The sequence below is a fragment of the Mastigoproctus giganteus genome, chromosome 5 (assembly GCF_048544385.1).
Source record: "Mastigoproctus giganteus isolate SK-2022 chromosome 5, ASM4854438v1, whole genome shotgun sequence".
Lineage (NCBI taxonomy): Eukaryota > Metazoa > Arthropoda > Arachnida > Uropygi > Thelyphonidae > Mastigoproctus > Mastigoproctus giganteus.
The window spans coordinates 137570430-137583534 of record NC_143579.1 but is presented as its reverse complement, the minus strand read 5'-3'; positions in this window follow the sequence as shown (position 1 = coordinate 137583534).

Genomic DNA, 13105 nt, shown 5'->3' with positions numbered 1-13105 from the left:
CTTGTATATTAAGTAATATACAAGTTAGTGTAATTGCATCATTTCAGCTCATAGCCAACTACTTAAGTAGTTATAAATTGGCATCATTAAGTATATATTTCATATTGTGAATACCTTTACAACGAGTTGCATTGATATTGCACTACCTTGAATAAGTAACGCTTCATCATAGGAGAAGACTATTGTTACTTATTCTAAGTGGATACCATCACCCATATGGCAACGTTTCGGAGCTTATTAGCTCATCAGTGGGTGGTGGGCAGGCAGCCTGGTGTTGCAATGATGACAACCCAGTTGCAAAGTATAAATCCACAATATGAGAGATGCCTGATGGTGTGGAGTATTTTAGATTACAGTATAGTTTATGGCTAAAGCCTCAAGTTATTTAAAGAGTTTAACTAATGTACAAGTTAGCACAATTGCATCATTTCAGTACATAGCCAACTACGTCATCATCGTCAATATCATCAGCCATTTTCATTCCACTGCAGGATGAAGGCCTCTCCAGAAACTTTCCAGTTCCTTCTGTTTTGTGCAATAGCCATACATTTACTATCCACAAACTCATGAATTTCATCTGTCTATCTCCATTGTTGTCTTCCAGGTTTTTTCTTAGCTCCTCTTGGGTATTTTCTTTGTCCATCTGTCATCATGTCTTCGAGCTATGTGTCCTGCCCAAGACCATTTTAGTTCTTTAGTTTTGATAAGAATGTCCTTTACTTGAGTTTGTTGTCTAATCCACATGTTTCTCTTCTTATCTAACAGTCTGATTCCCAATATAATTCGTTCCATTTTTCGCTGTGTAGTTCTCAGCTTCTCTTCCATTCTTTTGGTGAGTGCCCAAGTTTCACTTCCATAAATCATGGTGGGGAGTATACATTGGTTCATTATTTTACGTTTCAGACAAATTGGGATATTGCTCCTCAGTATGTGACTATATTTCCTGAATGCTATCCATCCAAAATTTATTCTTCTCTCGACTTCCAGTCATTTATCATTATTACAGCTAACGACTTGTCCCAGATAAGTATATGACTCCACCTTTTCAATTACTGCTCCTTCTATCATCATATCACTTTCTGCGGTATACTTGTTCATCATTACTTTTGTTTTAGCCATATTCATCTTTAGTCCAAAATCCTTACTAACTCTGCATAAATGATTAAGATTTTCTTCTAATTCTTTGGGATCGTGGCTTATGACCACAATGTCATCTGCAAATCGTAAATGGTTTAGGTACTCGTCACCAGCAGGTATGCAACACAAGCTACGGCACTTGCGTTCGGTCCACTTCCCGTGCGTTTGAACTGGAAATCGCACTGGAGCGAACCATTCCAAAACGTTCATCTGGGATAAGGGAAACAAAGAGTGGATGAATACGACAGCCCTTATCCCTATTACGACTATAGCGTCCAGACGAACATATCCTTAGACTCTCTAACCATTTCCGTTTCCAAAAACCATGCACTTTATCTACAATCACGGCTTCTTTAGTCGTAATACCATGCGCAGTTTCCCAGGCATGTTCAGCTATGGCTGAACTACATAATTAGCCATCTTGAGGGCCTTATCATACTCCTCCAGGCGATCACGCAGCCTACCCCACATAACATTCCCCACAATTCGGACACTCAAGTTCATATACAACCCCACTAGTGTCATTAGTTGCAATAGGATCTTTAATTGCGGACATTACCATACGCAGTCTCCGACCCTCTCAGAAGTCTCCGAGTCTCGGAAGCTGCACATAGCGTATCTGACACGAGCACAATATACGAGCGATGGGTTCCGAGATGCCCTGATAGTAGGGAATGTATGCGGTAGCAACAGGTGTAAAAACATCCCTACAACCGCTACTCATAACTCTTAAACATCCCTCAATAATGCTCTGGGGGTAACCGCATGTTACTAGGTCAGCCATAACCCGTTTGGCCTTGTTGTCCCTCTCCTCAGATGAAGAACAATGAAACCCCACCCTACCTATTAAGGCCTTGACCACAATAATTTTGTGGCAACTGGCCTAGGCACATTTAAAGTGCGTGTATTTGACGCGACACATCGGTTTTCTATAAACCTTGGTTTTCAATTTTCGGCCTTCTCTATACACATCTCTATACACTAGGTATTAAGGGGCCCTTCCGCTTCTCGGAAAGGAAGGGCCCCTTAATACCTAGCTCAAACTCCGAGGTAAACTGAATGTAGGGTGAATCATTATTTAACAATTAAGTACTTCAGTTTCATATCTATTTTGTATTATCGTGAACATGTCATCAACATACCTCTTCTATGTCCTCAGTGGCGGAGTGGGACTAGAGTACTGGAACATCCTATCTTCAAACTCTTTCATGTCTAAATTCGCGATAATTGCACTAAAAGAACATGGTGGTACTAGACAAGCACAACCCAACACCTTTACAAATGTCTTCACCACTTCACAGTTGCCAAAAAATTAGTGTGGTCAAGGCCTTAATGGGTAGGGTGGAGTCCCATTGCTCTTCATCTGAGGATAGGGACAACGAGACCAAACGGGTCTCGTTGTCCTTCAATAATGGCACTAGTTACGGCTGACCTAGTAACTAGTGGCATTATTGAGGGATGTTTAAGAGATATGAGTAGCAGTCGTAGGGATGTTTTTACACTGTTGCCACTGCATACATTCCCTACTATCCGGGCATCTAGGAACCAATCGCTCGTGTCAGATACGCTGTGTGTGCAGCTTCCGGGTCGGAGACTGCGCACGGTAATGTCTTCAATTAAAGATCCTATTGCGATTATTACACTTGTGGGGTTGAATATGAAATTGAGTGTCCGAATTGTGGGGGAGACGAAATGTAGGCTGCATGATCCTCTGGGGGAGCATGATAAGGCCCTCAAGATGGCTAATTATGTAGGTTCAGCCGTAGCTGAACATGCCTGGGAAATTGGGCATGGTATTACGACTAAAGAAGCCGCGATTGTAGATAAAGCGCATGGTTTTTGGAACCGGAAATGGTTAGAGAGTCTAAGGATATGTTTGTCTGGACGCTATAGTCTTATTAGGGATAAGGGCTGTCGTATTCATCCATTCTTTGAAGCCCTTATCCTAGGGAGAGACGAACGTTTTGGAATGGTTCGTTCCAGTGCGATTTCCGGTTCCAACGAACGGGAAGTGGACCGAACGCAAGTGCCGTTGCTCGTATTGAGTACCTGCTGGTGACGTATAGGTGTACATATATAGATTGTTGGATAACCTGTAACCATTATTGCTGATGAAGGCGGCCGCTGCTGCCAAAAGTTACGGTTTTAGTAATTTTAAACATCCTTTTAGCGCTTTTATATTTTTCATATTGTTATTTTTCATTCTTTTTATAATATCATCTTATTTTATTTCATTTTATTTTAATATACAGTTTATACAGTCAGTATATTTAATAAAGGTAATTTATATTGATTTGAGTCAGTGTTTTAGTAGCATTATAGATGAATCACAGTTTTAGACTAGATTGTAGGAAGTTTTCTATTAGCCAGCGAGCTGTTGATCGCTGGAACAGTTTGTCTTCACGGGTAGTTGAAGCTGACAGTTTGAATATATTCAAAGGTGAACTGGATAGTTACATATGCCAGGGAAGCAAATAATTTGTATTTTCTGAGCTACTGTTTTTTTTTTTTTTTCTGCCAGTGCAACAAAAGCCGTTGTCTTCCTTGCCTTTTATGGATATTACTTATTATTTATTAACTCATTGAAAACCCCATAACCACTGGTTGTATAATTTTATTAGATCTCATGCTCAATATTCTTACATTTGATTTTTTTAGATCAATAATCAGTTTTAACTTTTTTAATTACTGTATACTGACGTTCATTATACAATTACTGCAACACATAAATACGGTTCTACAATTAATTGTAAAATTCCATAGTTGTCATTTAATTCTTAGTTATAACGGATTTCATTGCTCATTAGTCAGATTGTTGTTTTATAGCCACTTACCGTATTAATCAGTTGTGACTATTTTTTTTTTTTTTCTTTTTTTTATGCCCACGAAATCATTTATTTCTGTAGTTATCAAATAGTCAGCTCTCCTTTCCTTTAAATATCAATTGTCTGCTGATGTCATTTTATGAATCAACTTAAAAGAGCTGATATCAGTAATATAACTTCCGTGTGCATCGATAAGAAGGTTCAGAAAATTTTGCCACTTTCACTTCTACTCCTCCTCGTATGATAATTGTAAAATTTTGATTCTAAGTAATGCTTCCATTTATTGTTCTAAATATATAGCCCCTCTTCTTATCTAATCATTCGCCTCATAACCAGAAACCAATATTTTATGTGGAATAATTTCTCTCTGGAGAATTTTAGAATTATATCTGACAATATTCGCCACTAACATTCATTCATGTCATTTAAGATAAGCCCTATGCCGGACGATTAGCGTAACTATTCCTGCTTTTATTGAATGTCTGTACCGAACTCGGTTATCGTCTTGGTATCTTGTTGTATGTTTTGTTGTCATTAAGAGTCTTTAATGCCTATTTGATACCAGCTGCTGAAACAGAGAAGCTGCGTAAAGTTAGTGAAACTGCTGTCGCGTGATATCGATGCGTTTATGTGCCCTTTCTCTGTCTGTGTTAAATGCACCAAATTCGTTTCAATTTGCATCTCAAAAATGGCCTTCGACAATCCAGACAATGACTACGCTGTATTTATTCAGATTTGCATCATGGATCAGTGTAGCGTGCGTGCGTCAAGGCACTGAAAGAAATGAATTCCCGTTAGAGTTCCGGTTGTCAAATTCATGTGGATAATTTTGTGCTTGAAAACCAGTCGGACAAACCCACGGACTTATCAGTTATGACATTTAATAAGTGATGGGTGGAGTTTAAAACAAACGTTGATGTTTTTTGAGGAAAAACACTTCTAACAGGCTTCAGGGGAATGCTACGTAACTGCATGCATAGCCTTTCTAACGTCTTTTGAATACAGGAAAGTAACGGAAGTATCCTGTATAAAGGCTTTCGTGATGGCTTCTGATAAGTCCCATTGGAAACAACTATGTCATTTGTCATTGGAAACATCTGTTTCCAATGACAAACATTGCAAAATTCCAGTATCATCACGCAGACGGAGAATGACTTCATAAAAAAACCGTGACTTCCTTTTAGGTAAATCAGAATCCAAAATTTGTCCTTAGATTGGTGGGATGTAAACAGTCAACTACTTTGTAAACCTAAATTACATAAAAAAGCATCTAAAAATCAGTAGACTTCCATGTTTATGGGTAGCCGTCCTACATTTCCAACCATTGGCTAGAGAAAAACAGCCATCATGCATTTTGAAATTCCAATGGAATGGTGAATATTTGTAGTTTTGGGTAAAAAATTACATTTTGTATATTGTGGTTAAGTAAACAGTAGCATAGCTGAAAAGCGATATACTGTTTAGCTCACTCTCAAAGTAAATTAGCTAACCTCGAAATCATTGTCTGGCCTTACTGCTAACACAATTGCTGTCCTTTCGTGTGGAAAACGCCTGTGTTCGAAATCTATCTATCTATCTATCTAGAAAGAAAAAAAATTATGGGCATTTTTCACACCATGACCGAGTTAATCAGTCTCGGTCGAGGGCCGATTAACCACGAATCAGAGACATTCTGAAAAGCTTCTAGAACTAACAAGCTTTGCTGGCGTTCCTGTAAAAATATCTCCTCATGAGAGATAGGAGGAACCTTCCCAACTGACTCGATTCCGTGTGACAAAGATTTTAGATATCCTTCCAATCAACGATGGAAATCGAACTAAGATCTTTACAACCAAGCCGCTAGTTATTATAATGCGATCAACTATTTATCATAGTTCACATACAGAAATTCTAATCCAAAACGATTAAGCTTCAAAGTTCCATCTATTACTCTTTAATGCTAGTCTCACGATTATTAGTGTCCTTATGAAAAATATTCCTTAAAAGTTTGCATACTTTATTAAGAGACAATGTGTGATAGTGCTTACATTAAATATAAAAGAAAGTTTGTGTGCACCTTTGTGCACATATCCACACCTCTCAAAGTTTGTCTGAATTCTAACTGACAGATTATTTCAATAAGTCTGCTTATTAACGCTTAAAATTGAGAATTTGGGTTTCTCGCAATAATGCGAAGATATGATTCAAATTAATCTTAAGTGTTTTGATATATGAAAGAGGTTCCTCCTATGTTTATGATATTCGCATGAATTCTGTACTCCGTGCATCATAACATGGATTTTTCAAATCCAGTAAAGCATTATTTTGAGATTTATATGAATTACTTGATAATAATAGAAATTAATAATGAACAACTGTAATATGAAAGACAGAGTTACTTGTTCCAGTGAAAGCTGGTGATCCTAGTCATTTTTAGTGAACACTAAGAGTAAAGAGTAAGAAATTCGTCTGAGTTACAGCGATAAAACGCCAGGATGGGAACATTAACGTGGCATGAGCAGCAACTTTCTAATCCAATCTGCAAGATGACAGAACACTTCCCATTTAGTTCAACATAGTTAATTTATATTGAGATAAGTTATTTTAATACCCTCATCGTTTGTTAGCGATGTTAAATTCAATGATTTCGGGTGGAGGTCACAGAATTGTTTTACGTGGATATCAGAGAATGAAATTCCTTCTAATTAAATGCACCTATAGTTTATTGAAGATTATTCATTTCATCTTCACTTACACGAAAAAGACTTTGAAAATACTGTATAAATGATCAATACTTAAACTATGAAACAGGCATAAGCATTTAAATTAGAATGTAGATTGCACTTTTGGGATTTCGTCATTTCTATTCATGGACTAAAATGCTATGTAATACAACGTTTCATCATACCACAATGCCAGATATTCCTTTGCTTAGCCATTGTAGTACAGTACTTACGAAATATTCTACCTCATATGTTTTAAAATACTTGCTATCAAATGTATCTCTTCATGACCTTCACCGGTTAGCGCGGTCGATGGCTATAACGGGTACAGGTTGTAGAACTTATAAGGCCAAAGGGTTTGTCCGAACATGCTAGACAGGGTGCTGGGAGTCAGTTCTCACGACGGAATGCCGCATCTCGGAAAGAACAAAGCCAAGAATAATGATAGTGCCGAACGTCCTCAATTTCAACAACCTCTTCAGAAGCTTCTTATAAGTATCATATCGAGCAGACATTATGGGAGGAAGAACCGTTATCGGAGGGGGTGGGTTAAGACCTCAAAACATGTGCCATATCGGATTCAATCTGGATGGGTGAAAAAAAAAAAAAAAAAAAAAGAGAGAAGATCCGGGCGTTTCTTCCACAACTTAGCAAAGGTTACAGAGAGTCGAAGGTCACCAATCGTCGGGAGAACGCTCGGACTATACAGTTAAGTGTGTTGCAGAAGAAACGTGTCCGGATCGGAGTGGTATTTCTTCCACTGTCTTATCCTGCCCTCGAAATTCGTGCCAGCAAGCGGTATAAGTGACCTGAAAATTAAAAATGTGTGCGCTAGTGTCTGTTGGTTTACGGCTGAAAGTCAGAAAGAGCATGTTTATGTGGGAGGATTCATGGGGAATGCATGGAGACGTCTCATAAATAATAATGCAACCTTGGCATACGATCCTGTAAGTATTATTTGATTAGGTTAAATGCTTTGTGTTGGGTTAGAATGAAGTATTTTCTCAGCAGTTCATCGACATTGCAACATGGACATCCAAAATGCCTTTCTTCAGACAACAGAGGAGATTTATTTATTTTTTCGATGTGCGATTTGTTGCAGATATACAACCAATCGCACAAACTTCATATTTGGAACCAAACTTCGTATTTAGACCCCTCACTGTTAAGTGGGTTCCAAATATGAAATTGGAACCCACTAAAAATTGGAACACATTAAATCATGAAGAAGCCCAAGAGGCCCTTGTGCCAAAAAAAAACTTCCTCAAATACTGCTCCTACTACTATTTAATTACCTCTTGTATAAATAAGTTGTATAAATTCCTTCTCCTTCTTGTGGATATGGTTTTTTTTTTTTTTTATTAATGCGAGTTCTTTGCGCATCGTCACCGTGTCTGTTAGTTCGGATGCGCCCGATTTTGGTGGCATTTCAATCAAATTGGTATGGCTGTGAGGAGGAAGTTTGTTATTGTTTAGGATCGGGGAGGGAAGAATCTTGCTATTTGTTGACGCCTTGCCGCAGGCATTTTGGGCTTACACATCTGACTCATTCGTTTGTTACAATTTGCTGTCCGCTGAGTGACGGGGCTGTTCCGCGATGTCGTTGCATCTTTATGACCGGACATGGTTTTCTTCACTTTAGTAAACTTGCACCTGCCCTTGGGTTGATTAGCATAACTGTGCTTTGCCATGTTCACAATGGAATTGTCCGACGAGCTTTCCCCCGCGTTCTTCAAATTGGGAGAGTAGATTTTTGAAAGTACAGTACTAAGGTTAGTCACGGTTGAACAGTGACCTCGAAGGTGAAATGCACTTAGCTCCTGCAACTGTTGAGAAGTGACCCCACGCAGGGTGAACAGCTTACATACGACCTCGAGTAGGGATTAACAAGGAGGGGAAAGCAAGGCTGCACATAGCACATTGGATAGTTTATATAGAAAAGTTAATACAAATATCAAAAAATTTCTATTTATCTCGAACTTCTCCAATTGATTCGGAAAGAGAACAGAATAGATGACTTGATTCTGATTCGAATGATATAAAACTCACTGTATTATTGAACTACAGCACTGTAAAAATATACATTAATTGCAGAGCGTATACGGATACCTCTTCTCTCACGGAATGCATTCCTTAAAATTCTCTTCCTTATTTGCTGAGAGGACAACATCTGCTGCAAACACAGCTGTTCCACCTTTTTTATCATCCAGCGTTCCAAGGATATTTATTATCCATGACAATAATAAAAAGTGGTGGCGACAGTACACTACCCTGTCGAAGTCCATTGGACAATGGAAACCAAACTGATCCCCCAAATTTTGTCCTCACATAACTTTCACACTTGAATACATATTTTTAATCATCACAACCTGCTCCAAAAGTGTGGGAATGTGAGAAGAAAACGGGAATAGACATGGAATCTATTACCGTTTTCTTCTCACATTCCCACACTTTTTCTCTTTGCACACTATCATATGCTTTTTCAAAGTCTAAAAACCAGAAAGAGGCTCTCGGCAAATTCCCAATGTCTTTCTAGCAATTCTCTTAAAGCAAATATTAGGTCAATCGTTGACCTTCTTCTTTTAAGTCCATACTGTTCTTCCCTCATTCCCTCTTCTATTTTATTCCTTAATCTTGCCTCGAGTATTTGTTCAAAATTGTTGGACCCTCTGGACACTTTCTTGGCGCCTCGGTAGCCAGGTGGGCAGGAGCAGCAGTGCGTAGCACATGCTTCTTGATTAGACCGGGGTTCGAGCCCGTGACCACCAAATGCAGAAAGGTCAGGGAATAACCATCGCATATCCCCGGAGCAATAAGGCCTCAGTTGATAATGCTCCTAAAAACAAATAACAACAACAACAACCTTTTTCTTAAAAATTACCATATACAATGATGGTGCATAAAAAGACTATATACAATGATGGTGCATAAAATTACTATATACAATGATGATACATAAATAAATACTGGGCTTCGAAGTCCTGCAGACTGATCAATACATCAGGTAAGAGTAATCCAAAGAAACAGAAACAGTCTAGCATTTACTGAACCTCAGGAATTCGTTTTCTCCGTTTAAACAATTTCACTGCATAGGTGGAGAAAGCAGTATAATATTCAGAACAGTTAACCAATCTTGGCAGTTCAGAGCAGTCAAATACATTTGTGAGAAGTTGAAACTCCAATCTTAAATCATCGTACAGGGGACAACGAAATACGAGGTGCTTCCCAGTACCCGTCCACGCCATGAGGAGGCGGGTCCAACTATATACGTACCAAACTAAATGTAATATTTCAAGCACCCATAGTAATAAGCGCAAGTCATGGGTGCAGCAGCCTCCTATAAGCACGTTCGGTGGTGATTACCACAGAGAATCCCGCATCCACTGCAGAAAGTGTAATAGCAATGGATGCCAGCGTTTCCTGTACCCAGGAAGCCCAAATCTGGGTACAAGCAGTTTAAAATCTCGTCTCTAATCAACCAGAGACCAGCGAATCCGGCCCCCTAAGGGGCTAGCTAGCAAAAAAAAAAAAAAAAAAAATTAATGGACAAAATATTATTACGTTTGAAAAATATAAAAATAAATTTAAAAAAAAAAATTCCTGATCGCACTTACATTTCCATTGCTGAAAATTCTGCGCATGGCTTTAAGGCGGCGAAAGATCGGCTAACACTTCCTTTGTTGCTAATATGGAGGGTTATAAACTGAAACCTGTGTGGTGCATTTACCACTATCAAAACCCTTGTGCCCTTAATGGTCCCGACAAGTAGTACATGTCCGTGTACTGGTACTCAAAAGGGTGGATGACTTATTTTCAGAAGTTATCTTGCATCTCAGTTACGACCAGAATTGGAAGTGTATTGCAAAGCAGAAAGAATTCCATTCAACATCTTATTTATTCTGATAATGCCACAAGCCATCCGCATAGTATTGTTGATGTCTGTTCCAATATAAAGATTGTTTTTTTCCCGACAAATACAACCTCAATACTCCAGCCTATGGACCAAAATGTAATTAAATATTTTAAGGCTCAGTACTTAAAGCGCATTCTGGCTGATCTAATTGGCAAGACCGACCACTAAGAAATGAGTATGCAGCAATATTGGTGAACCTTCAGTATAAAATATACTTCAAAATTCATTGATGCTGCATGGCGTGAAGTTCCACATAACTGGGCCCCGAGTGCCAAGCGATTGTGATCAAGCGATTTCTGTGATTAAAATGCAATTGTATAAAAGCGATTTATAGGTCTTTTAAGTTCCTCACCTTAAAAAAAATATATTTATTTAATAACAGCTCCTGTTACAGAAGTACTTGTACAGAGCAAGAAAGAAAAGCCACCTTTCTTTATTTTTCATATTTCTATTACTAACACTTTACTACTTTACGTTTGGTCACACCAGGCACTTCTCGTGCCTCCCGGTGGCGGGGTCGGACTCTTTGGCATAGCCAAGGGCCAAAAGGAGCAAATATGGATCCTAATGTGTTTCCGCCTTTAGAGCCGACAAACTCTCGGCCAGACATGGAAGCCGAACAATGACATGTCGCAACCAGAGAGGTTTAAAACCAATTCCTCGGCGAAAGATTTTCCTGCATTTCTCATAATTCTCATGCAGATCAGCCTCTCAGTAAGCTGTCTCCGTTCCTTATCCAGAAACACCTGGAAAATCTGTGAGGATCTCCTAAGACACTCAAGAGACTGCAATCGGAGAACCTACTAGTGGAAAAAATGACCCGCAAACTGCTAAAACTTACAAACTTTGCTGGAATTCCAGTAAAAGTTTCTCACCATGCAACCCTAAATACAACTCTAGATATCCTAAGGGTGTGATATCCAGTTGGGATCTATTGAATGTCACGGAGGAGGAGATGATCAAGAGCTTCAAGATCAATATTATTATTATTATTATCATTTTATTTCCAGTTGATTACATTGATTGGACTTGCAATAGATCAAAACAGATTGAAAATACACAACAAAATAAAATCCAATAAATAAAATAATAAACAATAAAATAAAATCCAATAAATAAAATAATAAACAATAAAATAAAATCCAATAAATAAAATAATAAACAATAAAATAAATAAATAAAATAATAAACAATAAAATAAATAAATAAAATAATAAACAATAAAATAAATAAATAAAATAATAAACAATAAAATAAATAAATAACAACCAATAAAAAAACATAACGGTGAATCCAGGGAAGCCTTTGCAGGGAATTCTTTTTACATAATGTTTATTGTTCATGTTTATAGAGTTCTTTCACTATGTCCTGTCTATAGCGCTTCGAGCTGCAGAAAGATGCATCAATTCCTAGAGAGTTATTCATTCCGAACGTATTCGCCGGAAACACTAATCTAAGGTATTGCACGTTTTTCATTTTGCAGAGAAGATTGTAGGCTAGGCGTTCCACAGGGCTCAGTCTTGAGTGCCACTTTGTTAGCCATAAAGATTAATTCGATCACAAATCAACTCCCTCCTTCGGTTTCACATGCACTTTATGTTGATGACTTTAGTATCTCTAGTCAAGCACAGAACATGAGAACCATCGAGTTCTCATGTTCTGTGCATGTTCTATAAACATTGTTCATGTTTATAGAGTTCTTTCACTATGTCCTGTCTATAGCGCTTCGAGCTGCAGAAAGATGCATCAATTCCTAGAGAGTTATTCATTCCGAACGTATTCGCCGGAAACACTAATCTAAGGTATTGCACGTTTTTCATTTTGCAGAGAAGATTGTAGGCTAGGCGTTCCACAGGGCTCAGTCTTGAGTGCCACTTTGTTAGCCATAAAGATTAATTCGATCACAAATCAACTCCCTCCTTCGGTTTCACATGCACTTTATGTTGATGACTTTAGTATCTCTAGTCAAGCACAGAACATGAGAACCATCGAGTTCTCATGTTCTGTGCATGTTCTATAAACATTGTTCATGTTTATAGAGTTCTTTCACTATGTCCTGTCTATAGCGCTTCGAGCTGCAGAAAGATGCATCAATTCCTAGAGAGTTATTCATTCCGAACGTATTCGCCGGAAACACTAATCTAAGGTATTGCACGTTTTTCGTTTTGCAGAGAAGATTGTAGACTAGGCGTTCCACAGGGCTCAGTCTTGAGTGCCACTTTGTTAGCCATAAAGATTAATTCGATCACAAATCAACTCCCTCCTTCAGTTTCACATGCACTTTATGTTGATGACTTTAGTATCTCTAGTCAAGCACAGAACATGAGAACCATCGAGAGGCAATTGCAATGCGCAATCAACAGTATAAGTAAGTGGGCGCTGGATAACGGTTTCAGTCTGTCAACACAAAAAACAATGTGTGTACATTTTTATCGCAAAAGAAATCTCCATTATGATCCTGAACTGAAATTAGAAGGCAAGAATATACCAACGCAGCCGAAGGCAAAATTTCTAGTACTAATCTTAGA